This window comes from Sylvia atricapilla, chromosome 1 (genome assembly GCF_009819655.1).
Source record: "Sylvia atricapilla isolate bSylAtr1 chromosome 1, bSylAtr1.pri, whole genome shotgun sequence".
Taxonomy (NCBI): Eukaryota; Metazoa; Chordata; class Aves; order Passeriformes; family Sylviidae; genus Sylvia; species Sylvia atricapilla.
This window is the reverse complement of record NC_089140.1, coordinates 60,675,606-60,689,712: the sequence shown is the minus strand read 5'-3', so window position 1 is coordinate 60,689,712 and position 14,107 is coordinate 60,675,606. Positions and strand designations below refer to the sequence as shown.

Below are 14,107 nucleotides of genomic sequence, written 5' to 3'. Positions count from 1 at the left end.
ATCAAAGATTTGCCATTGCTGAAATTATTAACCCCACAGGTCAAAATTTCCTCAGATGACTGTGGCAATTTTGTGTTTTCTGTACATGCAGTGCTGCACCTCTCCGGGACACTAGCAGCATTGCTGAAGCTGAATGCTGCTACTGGGTTTTATGTGGAATGTAGGCAACTCCTAGGTGCAGCCCATTGCAAAACCTCTTCTGAAAGGAGCCAATGAGAACAAGCTACAACTGCCTTGTTCAAATTTTTGCAATCTGCTATTGCGTGAACAGTTGGGAGGGTTGGAATCAGCACAAAAGAGCACTTTGGGTTTTGCTCCGATTGCGCTTTCCCATGTAAGGGTTAAGCATGTCTCTTCTGGGGGAATTCCGTGCTTCATCTCCATTATGTAACTTCAGAGATTGCAATGGGATCCTGTGCACAGCAGCTGTGTGGATTCACAGCAGCTCTCTTCCTCTATTTCCCCGACACCGTATACAGTTTCAGTGTAAAGAGCCAGGGAGCGCAGCATTGCGAGGTGGTGCCCAGCTTTTGCAAACAAAGGGGACGGAAGACTCTGTGCCACCTGCCCTGTCTCTTGAGCAAATGTTAGGCATAAAACAAGCTACAAACCGCTGACTGTTTGTTGGATGATAACTTCGTGAGCATCAATTCCATCGATCATCGAGGTCAGCTTTTCTGCTTTTGTTTCTGGAGTGAACCAGTCCCTCGGTTTCATGCTCCTATAGGCAAGATGGTAAAGCAGCCAGGGATGTTAACTGCTTGGTGCCCTGACAGTAAACAGCATTGCAGAGCTGCACGCTCTCATTTGGGGGCTGCCAGAGGTGTCCAGATGTTTCTGCGTTAAACAGGGTGGCATGACACCTCTGCAGGAATTGGCAGGCAAGAATGTTTGCTGCTTGGCTTGGGCTGAAGCTTTTGGCTCTGCACAGTGAAGAAAAGGTTGCCACCGTCTGCAAAGCAGAGAGAGCCCTGTTGTGTCCATACAGGAAAAGGAGGAAAAAAACCCTCCTTCTGCTCATTTTTTCCTGATTATTTTGTGGACAGTGCATTTACTAAAATTACCGTTTGAGGAAATGGTGAATGCCTCTGTGTTTCTTGCTGTAGTCGCTCATTGAGTGTGGGGCTGAGTGGGAAATGGAATAGTCTTGGCAAACAGCTTATCAGTCTCAAATAAATTATTCAGAATGCAGGTTTGGATACAGATTGCAGGGAATGATAATGGAGATGGTTTTCTGAGTCTGTTCATGTTAGGGAGACATGGAGTATGCTTTTCAGGAATTCACTTAAGTGCAATCAGTTTAGAATAACATAGCCTGGAAGTAATATTGCTGCCATCCAGCTAGTGTCTGTGGAACAGCATTCTCCTGCCTCCTGAAGCATTGGCATTGAAGATGGATAGATATGGAGATATTTATATTTTGGGCTGCTGCCTTTTTTTTTTTTTTTTTTTTTTTTTTTTTAAAGGGAAATTCATTCTAACCACTAGAGAGGGGCATGTTTCGGTCGAGATATTCCCCCCCTGCTCGGAGTGAAATACTGGACCACATCAGCATCCGATTTGGGTGCGTCATGTGGTTTCTCATGTGATGCTGGTCTCACTGCGCTTTGGAGAGTGAGCCTTTGTGACTCCACACTCTTGGACAGTAGCATCCGGCAACATAGGATACTTTGGGGAGGGAAAGGAAAAGAGGCAGCCTCCCAGAAAAGCCCGAAAGCCCAGAAAAATAAAGTTACGACAATTTGTTATAGTCATTGTTTCTTCCTCACTGTTTTGGCTTTTATTTTTTTTAATTCTGGGTCTTCCCTTTTCTCCGTTCCTGCAGGCATAAAGCTGCACCATTTGGAAGAAGCGAGACTGTCTTTCCTCACAGCTCCGATGATGCTACAGCGCTTTCGACAGAGCCTGCTTTTCCCTCCATTTACCTGGGCGGCTGCTGCTCTTTCTGCTGCTGCTGGGGCTGCTGCAGTCTGGCTGCCTGCGCTTCGCCCTGGCTTGGCTGACTCGAAACTCCCTCGTCTGCACATCGCAAAGGAAGAAGAGCGATGGAGCCGCGTATTTTTTTATTGGTTCTGGAAGCCAAGGGTTGCAATATGTGATGATTTTGGGGTTTTCTGCGGCGGGGGGGAGGGAGGAGAAAGGAAGGGTGTTAATCTAGGATAGGGTGGGTGAAAGCTTAAAGAAATATTATGTAAAGTAATCCAGTGCTCGACAAGGGCATCAGCAACAAGAATCCAGCCTCTGCTGCTCCAGAGGATTAGCATGGGGAAGTCACAGTGCTGCAGTCGGGTTTCACCTCAGTGTTGTGCTGGAGATGGATAAATAAGGTATCGGTTGCATCTGCCTGTTAAGGCAAAGCCAAGAGAGAAGGAGAGAGCGAGCGAATGCAAATGCAGAGGAAGAAGAAATGCTACGTGCTGTTTGTCTGATTCTGTGGATTCTCACTGCAGAGAGGATGGCTTGATTAACAAAGCAATGTATGGACGGAGGGACTTTAAATTGTAGCTTGAGCGCTCCTGGTGCTGTCAGGGAGTGAACTGATGAGTTAGGTGGCTGCAGGAATATCCCCAGGGAAAGCAGCAGCCTCGCACTCTGTGTGTATGTCTGTGTATGTACGTGCTTTTGTGTGTGTGAACATGTATAGAAATGAAAGAAAGACATTTCTGACCAATTTACAGAGGACGTTTGTCAGTTTGCTGGGTCAGACTTGATTGCAGCTTGTATTTTCGGCTCTAGCTCTACACCCATTTCCTGACTGAGGTGGCACTTTGTGAAAACAGATGGTAGGCAGTATTCTTTTAAGAAATGTGAAAGCAGATCCTTTCCGCTTAACACCTTGAAGCACTGAGTCTTCTGCACTGTGCTGAGAGAAACCGTGGGGTTTCGTTTTCTCCATCTTAAAATCTCTATAAACACAGCTGTATTCAGTATGGTGAAAAATTCTATACTGTAAATAGAAATGTGATCAATCTAATCAAAATAAATGTATCCCAGATGACTTCTAGACCAGCTGGCTACCACAGTCATCAGATGACTAGATCCTCAACCGAGCATTTGTATTCAGTGTTATACTTGCCTCTTTTATTTCTTTTTCTCTTTTTTTTTTCCTTTTCCCTTTTTTTCCCCTTTGATTTGCAAAATCAGCCTCTAATTGAAAAGGATTCTTCATATATTGAGAAAAGGCAGTGCTTGCATTTGGGAATTGATTTCTGTGAAATGTAGCTGGGTGTATTTTTTATTGTGGAATCTGCTTGGGGTGGTTTTAGAGCAGGTAGACTTGTCACAGAACAGGCGTATTTCATTTGGTAGGTAGCTCAGCTTGGCCATATCTGAACAATGCAGAAGCAGGGAAAACAAGCACTGCACTCAGCTAGCAGGGCTTGGCATGGATTCTGGCAGCTGCCTACCAAGAAAGACGGGGTTTTTTCCTTTCCTTTTTTTCCCTTTTATACAAAACCATAGACCATACTGTCATACTAAAATGTGTATGAGGGGATTTCCCAATAGTCGTGGTGAGCTACCCTGCAAGACGCCTGTCTGGTCCTTCTACTATCTGTTTTCCAGCCTACAAAGGCAGCCCTGTCTGTTGAATTGTATTTAGCCAGCTGTTGGATAGCATTCTTGTGCTGGGGGCTAAGGAGTCTTATTACTCCCAAACTGTAGTTTTCTGTTTGCTTAAAGAGAAATAACTTTGGCAATACAGCAGGCTCTGCAAAGGAGTTTATGCCACTCCTATACCTTTCTGAATCTGTTGTGTGCTTCTAACTCGGGCAGTTTGAAGCAGGCAAGGAGGGAGGAGGAGAGACTCTGAACTCGCAGCTTCAAAGCTGCAGAGACGAGCAAAATGTCAGCAGCTTGTAATTAGGAGCCCACGGTTACGTCAGTGACTGTATCTCTCCAAGAACTGCTATGTGATGTGTGCCACAAAGCAAAGGAAGACTCTCACAACCTGGTTAACAAGCCTGGCTCAAACAAGAAAGAGCAAAATGGATTAATGAATCTGCTGTGTTCCTAAGTCATATGTGGATGGATTACGTGCACAAGGTTTGCTGAATTCTGCAGCAGTGAAGACTGAATTATGGCATGCATTCACCAAAAGTGCAAATCCTTCAGGAAAAAATGTGGATGAGCAGTCAGTCTATCCTTGAAAAATTTCTTTCCTAGCTCTTTCCTGTACAGGCAGCTGCATGACATGGAGGCATGCTCTGAAGGAAGAGACCGGCAAGCTGCACAGAGGTGTTTAAAAGGAAGGGTGCAATTAAGCACAAAGCAAGCCTGCTGAAATTCTGTTCTGGCATTACAGATTTGATACTGAAATACCACCCCAAAGGAGACCGGCTGGGCTCTGGTGTGGTTTATATTAAGGCTTCTCTGGTTAAGAGCGTGGGGGGAGGGACAGGGCTTCCTGCAACATCTTGCAGCCATGCAGAAGTCCCCAGGGCTGTGGGAAGCAGGAGGGATGGATGTGCTCTTAAAGACACATGCCCAGATCCTGCCAAGGGGCTTTCTGACCTCTGCAATTATTTTTAGGTCTGTGAAGGCAACTCAGCAGTGCTTAAGCAGTGAGATTGCAGGGGGTGTTTAATCCGCTGCGACTGGCCTTTCTCTGTGTCATGGCTGGGAGAGGTTGATGGGGCTTTTATCAATACCCCTCCACCACATCCAGCATGCATGTCTGTCACTGTTCCCAAAGACCAGCTACTGGAGGTCTGGTGTGCTTCCCTGCTCCCAGCAGAAGTCACTTGCAGTTCAACAGCTCTGTTGTAGTTGCTCTTTAATTTACCAGGATAGGTAGATTGCACTACACAAACAGTGGGGGTGGGTGGTTTTTGGTTTGGTTTTGGTTTGGATTTTTTTTGGACTGTGAACACAAATTTGTAGGAGGAGATGACTCTGTATATTAAACCAATAGCTCTTTGAATTGTATGTAGTATAATTTAAATATACTTACTTTAATTAATAGAAGGTTACAAAAGCTGGCATTGTCTGGGGCTGTTTAATTTACATCTTAGGTTTAGTCAATGAGCATAACCTGCCTGATTAGAATAGTGTATTCTGCACAGCCAACAGGGTGGAAGGCATTATTTTGTTTGTGTTAGTTCAAACAGCTGGTCATTAATGCAGGCCCCATCTCTAGAGTGAAGTGCTAGTGGACATGAATGGCTGCCTGATTAATGCTGCCCCTCGACGGGTCCTTCATCCAGCAGCGATGCTCGCAGCAGAATAATGCAGCAGGATTTGATTGCGCTCTAACAGGGTAGTATGTCATTGTGTCACCAAGCCATCGAGGTTATTATGGGGTAGGGCAGACAGACGGGACACTGGGGTTACTAGACCGTGGCATTTTTAGAAATGCAGGGCTGACCTACTTAGAGTTATTCTTGCTGGCTGGCAGCTGCCTGGTGCGGGGCTCCCCCGGATAGGCTGCGGCTGTTGCTAGGGGGAATTAGCATGAATTTTTCCACATACAGACTCAGTGATTGAATGATAAAAGCTGACTGGAATTAAAGAGATTCGGTTCAGTATTATGCAGATTTATCTCCCTCATTTTTTTCTTCTCTCTGTCAAATGCATAAAAAGGAGCAGAAAACAGTTTGTTTCCATTTATTTTTGACCTATTTTTTTTTTCCAGGGGAGGGCAGAAGTGTTGTGAATTTCTGGTCATGATTTAATATTTAGGCCATTGAAATGATATGATGGTGGGCATGCATCTTTAATGTATGGAAGATTAAAATGCTGCCTCTCTGGAAGGGAATGAAATGAATATATTTTGTGTTCTGGTCAGGCTGACACCTCTGTTTATTTGAAGCCATGTCAGATTCTTTCATCTGGGAAGGGGAAACATATACTAGGTTTTATTGCATAACATTGCTCTTAACTATTTTTAGCTATCTGTACTTCAAAAAATTAGTCCTGTTTATGCTAGTGGATGAAATTAATCCCCAGGCTATGCCTTATGTACGTGGAGACAGATGCCCAGGGTAGCTGCAGTGTTATGTGTCATGTTCATCTGAAAAGGTGTTTACATACTGCAGGCTTATCAGCACTGCATACCTAGGAGAGTGCTGATGCCTGAAATGTAATCAGATCAATTAGAGAACTCTTCTGGATTTTGGGGTATTTTTCAGGCCGTGGTTTGAAGTTGGATTCTCTAGATGGCCTTCTTTTATTTATCCACATCTGCCTAAAACTCTTATCTTTTCAGAGAACTCTCTGCTCCCTTAGGAAGCAAATAAAAACAATACTCGGTGAAGAATCCTTTGATGTAATCATGAATATTTCCTTTGTTATTATCACTAATTATAGGAGATCTTTGTTTAAACTGCTATTTCCCTCTGTGTGATCTTTTACCATGCAAAGAAGTTCCAATTTAGTGCTTATAATTTTAAGTTATGTATTCATGGCAATGCATCATGACATCACACTCAAAGAAGTGGGAATTTTCAAAATATGAGACCGTGGGAGATGGGAAAAAAGGACCCACATGTCTTTGGAACTGCAAAATAAAAAATGTGACTCAGTGCTGAAAACTGTCCAAAACAGTTTAATTTCAAATATTTGGATGAATGAGATACCTTTTAGAGGGGTGTGAACAGCTTGCACAGCTGAGGTACCTTTTAGAGGTGTGTGAGCTGCCTGTGCATCTCTCTGGGCAGCTAGCTGCTTCCCTGGAACCAGAGCTGTCCTGCCTTGGCCCATGGAATTTATTGGGAAGGTATAAAAAAAATGAAACCAGAAATGGAGACGTGAATTTGAATGCATTTTGTGGCTGAGGCAAAGGATTCAGTTCCTACAGAGCTGAATTTCCTATGTCTTTTTCCTGGCATTGATTCATTACTGAAACTCACACCACTTCTCTGCTCCTTCCTGACCATCTCATGGAGTGACAGATTTTTAGAGAAGTGAAAGTGAGGAGGGGCATTATTTGATGGCCGGTAATTGTGTCTGCCTTGTTTGTCCTTGGAGGTTACTCCAGAAAGTTGTAGTCTCACTTCCCTCAGCAGTATTCTCTGGATCAAAATCTGATGTGCTGTTCCACTTTCCTGCAGGATGCTGCAGGATGCTAGGCAACAGACAGCCTTTGTCTGCAGTTGTCTCTTGAGGTTCTTGCCCTTGCTGCTTGTAGCCAGTTGAAGTTTCATCAAGTTCACCTGGGATATTAGCTGACTTGGGCTTCAGCAAATCAAAATAAGTATGCATTACTATATTAATGCAGTACTCCATTTTCTAGAAAAAAGAATTTGAGTGTTTGGTATATTTGTGCTAAATAAGAGGGAGTTCAAAGAAAAGCAACAAACAAGATAAAACATATACTCTTGGAAAACAGCTGTCCTTGGTGTTTATCTGGAATTCAACGGAGTTTGTTTATAAAAAACATCAAATCAGACAGTTTAACAAACCATGAAGTGACATATTAAATATGAAAAATGCAGTGCACCAGAAATTGTATTCAATGTAAAGTTACCCTACTGAAAGTGTCTTCAGTGGAAATTTTTCCAAACAATTGAACGTGTGAATGATGTGATCATAATACTTTGGGTAATTATGAGTAGCAGAAATACAGAATTAATGAAACAAACCAAAAATCTGAGCTCTCTCTGTGTGTGTGTGTGTGTGTGTATAATGCATAAGAAACAGGATGCCAGAGGAGTTCGAAATACATGTTCTTGTTGAAAGTATTGTCAGTTGTCCACCTTCTGAAAAACCCACGTTAATCACTTTCTGATGATCTCTTCTGAGGTTTCTATTCTTGCCACAAGTTGCACCTCTTACCTTGAAGTTTCTTACCTACAAAAGATTGTGTTGTATTTTTCAACATTCTTGTACCATGACCTCTTCTGTGAGCTATGAAAGATCTATTATGCTGAGTTTCATGCTCTAGGGTGGCTAAGTGAATGCTGGTTTACTGGGAGCATATGAAGGCAATATTTTTTTTTCTCCCCATCAAAATGCGCAGAATCCTGCCTCCATTTGCAGCTGTGAGGTAGCTGTACTGCTTGGTGTATTCCTGACATCGAAGTCTTGGTCAGTCACGGATTTGCTGAGCATTTTGTTATTTTATGGCAACTTTCTGTTTTTCTGAAGATGATCAGAGGATACAGGATATAGAACAACTCATCTAGATTCCCATGCCACAAGGAGTGAGTTGACTCCCAGCCTTCACCTCCTGCAGAGCCATACAGATCTTCTGTAGCAAATGTGCTTCAGTTCCAATTTCAAACCAGAAGTACCAGGAATTGTCTCATATTTCTTAAAAGAGTGGCAGTTTGCACATTCCTTTTATTGCAGTTCAGTAGGGAAGACAAATGTTTAACAAAATAAAATAATTCTTACAAGATTTTTTTTTCTTTGATCCATGAACATGGAAACAAATTGTGTAACAAATGCTTCTGTAACAGTCAGGAGCAGCATTATCATGGCTCTCACTTTCCTGTTCTTCCAGCATTCATGCATGTATGTTCCTGTGCACTCAGAATTGCTGCATACGTGTAGTGTGTGGGTGTGTCTACAAGACACAAAGATAACTTGCACAAACAGAGCAGTGAGGCATATAGCATGTAATCACAGTATAGCACCAAAACCTGTGCCTCTAGATATATGATGCTGGTTTTTTCAGTGATGAAAAGTGGCTTGACATGAAATGTAGGCAGTTCTGGTGTGTAGCACCAGCCATAGTGTTAATGCTGTCATCTTATTCAACACCAGCAGGACAAAGAAAAAAAAAGTTAGTGTGTGATAGAAGGGTAACAAAAAGGATAGTGTGGTGAAAAATGGGGTGTACCTAGATAGCTGTGTTTCGTAACCACTCGTGCCTTTTGTAGACATGTAAAATGTAATGTATGATGGGCTGTTTAAGACAGAGATAGATATTTTATATTATTGCTAATCCTTCCCTCCTGCTCTTAGGCCACACCTACTTCAAAAGTGAATCCAGACTCAGATCTTGACAGAGATCATGACCCTGTTGAAACCAATGGCTGTTTTATTCTGGAATTCAGTTGGGCCAGGCTTTCATCTCTGGTATTTTCCCTTGAACATCTCTTTTTTCTATACTCTTCCTCCAAAGTGTGGTGTTTCTATTTCTATAATTCTTTCCCTTTCTGTTCCTCTGAAAATTCTTTGAAAGCTTACATTTTTTGTTGAGCAATTTACTATAAATTTGCTCTTGAGTAGGAGAAAATGTGGGGAAATATCACTTCACTCCTGAGCTAGTAAAGTAGGGTTGCAGTGAGTCTCAATAATTACGTTTTTCTGAATACTTCTGCTTTCATCATAAAGTCCTTTAGTTTTTAATGAAAGGGAACAGGCAGTGAACAAAACAAATATTCCAAGGAGAAACCAGTCTCTTAACAGGCTGCAGAAACTCGGGTAATGAGATGGCTGGTGTCTTGACCCACAAAGCTAGGGCTCTTAGAAATGTCGAGGGAGGCAGAATGCAACAATTTCAAACCAGAAATGCTTTCTAGCTCTCTAGCCACTTGTGCTGTTGTCATCATTAAGGTTAACAGTGATTTTTTTTTTTTTTTGACACTTTAGTGTTGCATAAACAGTTCACACCAGTATTCAAAGAAATTATTCATATTGGGTAGGTATACCACAGTCATGTCAATTAAGTCTGGGTTTGCCATGTTTTTCTTCATTATATACAGACACAGCAATTAGGCTCTTTTGAAATCAAAATGTTTTTGATATTTCAAATTTGGAGACATTTGAAATAATGACAGTTAGTAGAGAATATTTGAGATAGTTTTTTTTGCAGTATTTTGTCTGCAGAAAGCATACAGAATGGAGGAGATGTTTTATGGTGCTGCTGTTATTTTGGCTGATTGAAAAAAATGGCTGGTGAATCTTGATGTAAATCTCCTGCTCATGACCTCTACAGACAGCAGTGTATTATAGATCTCAGCGGCAATTCCTGCATGTGTGGGCTAACACACTTATACACTGTCCTAGCTGAACTGTATTTGTTGGTGTGTCATCTCCAGCATCTCTTCATATTGCTCCTTTAAAACCAAAACCTACAAATTGTTCACAGCTGCAGATGAGATCGCAAGTTCTAGCCTTTCTTTCTTCACCTTGCAATGGCAGGTAAGATGATGTGCCTTTATGAGTTTTCTGAGTATATCCTTTTTATTAAGAAGAAGTTCCACCACATCCTGTGCCCTATTTGCTATGTCACAGCCCATGGATCTTCTTTCCATCAAGTGTTTTATGTTAAAAGCCGGGGAATCACACACTTGCCTTCAAATTTGACTTTGGTTCCTTGACGTGATACTCACCAAGATTTTTGTGGTTTTTGTGATTGTGAAGAAATGCTTGCAAACATTAAAAATAACCTCCTCTGGTGCCTATATTTGTATTATTTGTTCATATTTGATATGAGTTCAAATGAATATGAGACATGAAGATAAAGCACTGCCCTCTAAAGTGTTTTCTCTCCCTTTTATGAGAGCAATCCTATTTCTTTTAGAAGCAAGTGAACGGCAGGCCAAGGAGCCCAAATGAACTGATGATGTTTGAAACCCGGTATTTATGTTATGATGTGTTCCTAAGAAGCAGGACAGGGCACTAATGCTGTGCAAATCAACTTGGTTGTGTATTTTCAAGCAGCAGATCATCTGAAATCAGGGCTATGAGGCCGAGCGAAATCCTTGCCCTGGTGGACCAATTGGAGAGCTGAGTTAGCTGGGGTACTCCCTCTTCAATGGGAGTCTCCAAAGTTTCAAGTACTGTCAGCATTTGGTTCCTTTCTTTGCTCAGCCCAACTGATGCTGTTTTCAGCTACTTGGCAATTGTAAAGAAAGGTAATGCCCTTTATTTAAATCAGCTCATTGGCTTCTTGTTAAACTTAGGTAATTCTAGATGTCTCCTGCTAGTATGGACTATAGTAAGAGTTTGAAAAATGCAAAAAAAAATTCAGAAAGTGGCCAGGATTTTGGAACAGCACTGCTGTGTAGTTGAAGATTTCTCGATGAATTGGACATTTCTGTTGCAGAGCATGTTAGAAGAAATGCAAGAAGTTTTGGCTGTATTCCTGAGCTGCATAATGACGGAAACAAGTAAATTCATTTGAAGCTCTGAATTTTTCTTACTCCATGGGTCTACAGCCAGGAAAAAACACCCCTCTGTTCATCCACTAGATTCAGTTCTGCACAGGCCCTTCAGAGATTATATCTTAGGTTGTCACACCTATTGCATGCAAATATTTTTACACATTTGGTTCATCTTGTCATAAGGACTTAACATCCCTGCTGATTTTTGAGATCTGTGATTATTGGTGGATTCTAGATGGTAGCCATGCCTTCTTGATAGCCACAAGTTTATTATTTAGTGTAAGCGCTCACATATGCATTTTCTTAGAAAGGATGAAATGGCTTTTTGTCACTCCTTAATCCTACGTCAAAGGGTAGAAAATGCCAAGTTTTTTTCTGTGTGAGCTGGATGGACATCAGAGACTCTTCTCTCTCTTTGGGTCTCACAATCCTGCTTTGAAATGTCTTTTAAAGAGATGAAAAGGGTGTAGCTGCAGCTTTAAAACCAAGAACTTTTCACATTACTGAAATAAATAGTTCTCCCTTTTATTTTGGGGTCCACATTGAGATAATACACAGAAGCAAAAGAAACCATGGATGGCTTCTATTTTATTGTTTCCTTACGTCCCACTCCCCCCTCCTTAATTTATTTTTGGGGTCTGGAAAGAAAAGCATGCTGAAAAGCCCCAGTGTATTGATGTGTGAAATTGAAGGAGTTGCTCACTCTTATGATCGAGCCACTGTGCCCTTTGACAGGGTTAAGATTAAAAGAAATAGACTGGAAAACATGTACCTAAGTATGAAAAATTCCTTAAATTCAGGGTGTGTTCATACAAAATGAAGTTTCTACAGTGTGGAAATCATTAAACCTGATCCAGAAAAAATGCGAGGTGCCCCAGCCATTGAGATGTGAATCTCTTTAATCCGCACAAGCATTAGAAAAATCTGAAACATGTGAAAGTTCAAAAGCTGCAAAGCCATTACATGACTTCTTATTCATTTCTCAAATATTGTAACTTTCTATTGAACTGTGAAAAGACTTTTCTGATATTTTTTTCTTTTCATAAGCAATAGATCAGTCACTCACTAATGTGTTACTGCACATTGTGAATCTGGAAGTTTCACTTGGTTGTATCTACTTGGATATAATTTTTTGATTTTTTTTAGAGCATTTTATGTAGCATTTCAATGGTTGGTAACTTGCAGCTTTTCAGCAGCTGCTGCTGGGGAGGGGGAAAAGGGCATGACTGAGTTCAAGTTTTAATTTTTTTTAAGATCCCAAACAATTTCACAGTACATTTAGAGGTAACTTTAATGATTAGCTCTAACTTTGCATGATATGAGAGCATGCTAATTAAAAACCAAGCCAAATAAAAATCTTAACAAAACCAAAGCAACACAAAATGCTTTTTTTTATCTTAACTTTGCATCTCTGAAGTACACCAAGAGGAGCTTCAAATCCAGTGAAAACTTCAGAGAAAACAGTAAATTACTATTTGCAAAAGGACAGACTTGGTTTATAACAGAATTGCTTAGCCCGAGGATTTCCCACTACCAGCATCCTTCTAAAGTGCACACATGTCTGGCTCCAGGGGCCAGAATATTTATGCCTGGTCCCAGGCTGTCTCCCTGCTGCTGCAGTAGCCAAGCCTCCTGCAGAGGCTTGGGCAGTCTGACAGGTCTGGCTTTCCCTCTGTGGGAGTATTAATTTGTTTTGCATCTGCAATCGTAACATTAGGCTCATTTTTGATCCTTTTGCCCTTTCTGTGGTCAGTCATGCAGCCCTAAAATTTTCAAATAGTTGTCTCTCACTGGGGTATGGGCTGTGCTTTAGGCTGTTTGCTCAAATGCAGTACTTGTTGAGATAAAGCTGCTGGGAAGGGGAGGGAGGCCCATATGTGTGATGGTTTTGTTCTAGGAGCTGCCACGGATGTACTGTTACAGTGTCTGAAACAATAACAGATCTTCACATATAGGATAGCAGGCTCTCCTTAGGGTAAAAAAATAATAGAAAATGTCACATTCATTTGTTATTTGAAAATCAGCCACAAATTTTTGTCCGTGAAACTCCTGAGAGGACAGTGTAATTACTAAAACCAGTTGGAGTTGGATTTTAAAATGGCAGGCAACTGTAGAATCTGACAAAGAGACTTTCTGAGACTCTTGCCACAAAAAACAAACAAACAAACAATCAATCAAACAAAAAAACACCCCCCCCCAAAAAAAAACCCCAACAAAAAACACCAAACCCAAAAAAACTCAAAAAACACAACTTTAAAAAGACAGGGAGAGGCCTGTTTTCCACATAGAAATAGTTGGCAACCTGACTTTCTTTTACTTGCCAAAAGATGTATCAGAGGGGCTGAGGTAATCCACTAATTTCTGAGGTGGTGAAGCAGAAAGGTGTGAGTGGGCTAGAGATAGGAGCGACTACAGGACCAGAGGGAAAGGTCAGCTGAGAACTCTGGGATCTCTAGAGGACACCACCTTCTCAAGCAATATTAATCATTTAGAGTTATAAAACCTAGTAAAATAAATGTCTCAAACCTGTGCCAAGACCCAAAGAGTTTGAAGGTAAACATTAGATAAGAATTAGCTGTATTCATTCTGTCCTTTGCTGCCAAGGCCTCACAGCAAAACAAAGGACTATTGATCAAAAAGGTCATGTAGAAGAGGGCAGGGTTTGAAGAAACTGAATTTAAAAAAAAAAAAATCCCAAATGAGACAAATACAAAAATAGTAACTCAGAGATGAATGGAGTTCTGTATATCAGGCATTTCTCACATGCATTCATTTGTCTGCATAGATACAGTGAATATCTATCATTTTCTTGGTTTGCTCAGTGACATCCCCCTGTAGTCTCCAGGGCTTGAACTGGGGAGCAATTACAGGTATCCCTTTTAAGAAGCAAAAGAAAACATGGTGTTGTGCTTGGGTTTTCCACTTGGTGCTCTCCACATCTTTCACAGATACTTAAGGCTGCTTACTTTAAAGTGGTAGCCGGTGCTGACTGACCTATTACTGAAGTGTTTAGGATTCCCATAGTAGCAGCAGCAGCTGCTAAGGGATATTAT

The 14,107-nt window shown here is 41.4% G+C and overlaps 1 long non-coding RNA gene across 1 annotated transcript; it reads left to right on the top strand.

Annotated features, from left to right (window-relative positions):
- The first annotated feature begins 1,213 nt into the window (after positions 1-1,213).
- Positions 1,214-6,326, top strand: LOC136364174 (uncharacterized). The gene is made up of 2 exons (XR_010744110.1): positions 1,214-1,731; positions 1,826-6,326. It is a non-coding gene; the product is annotated as an uncharacterized lncRNA (long non-coding RNA).
- Positions 6,327-14,107: the final 7,781 nt, after the last annotated feature.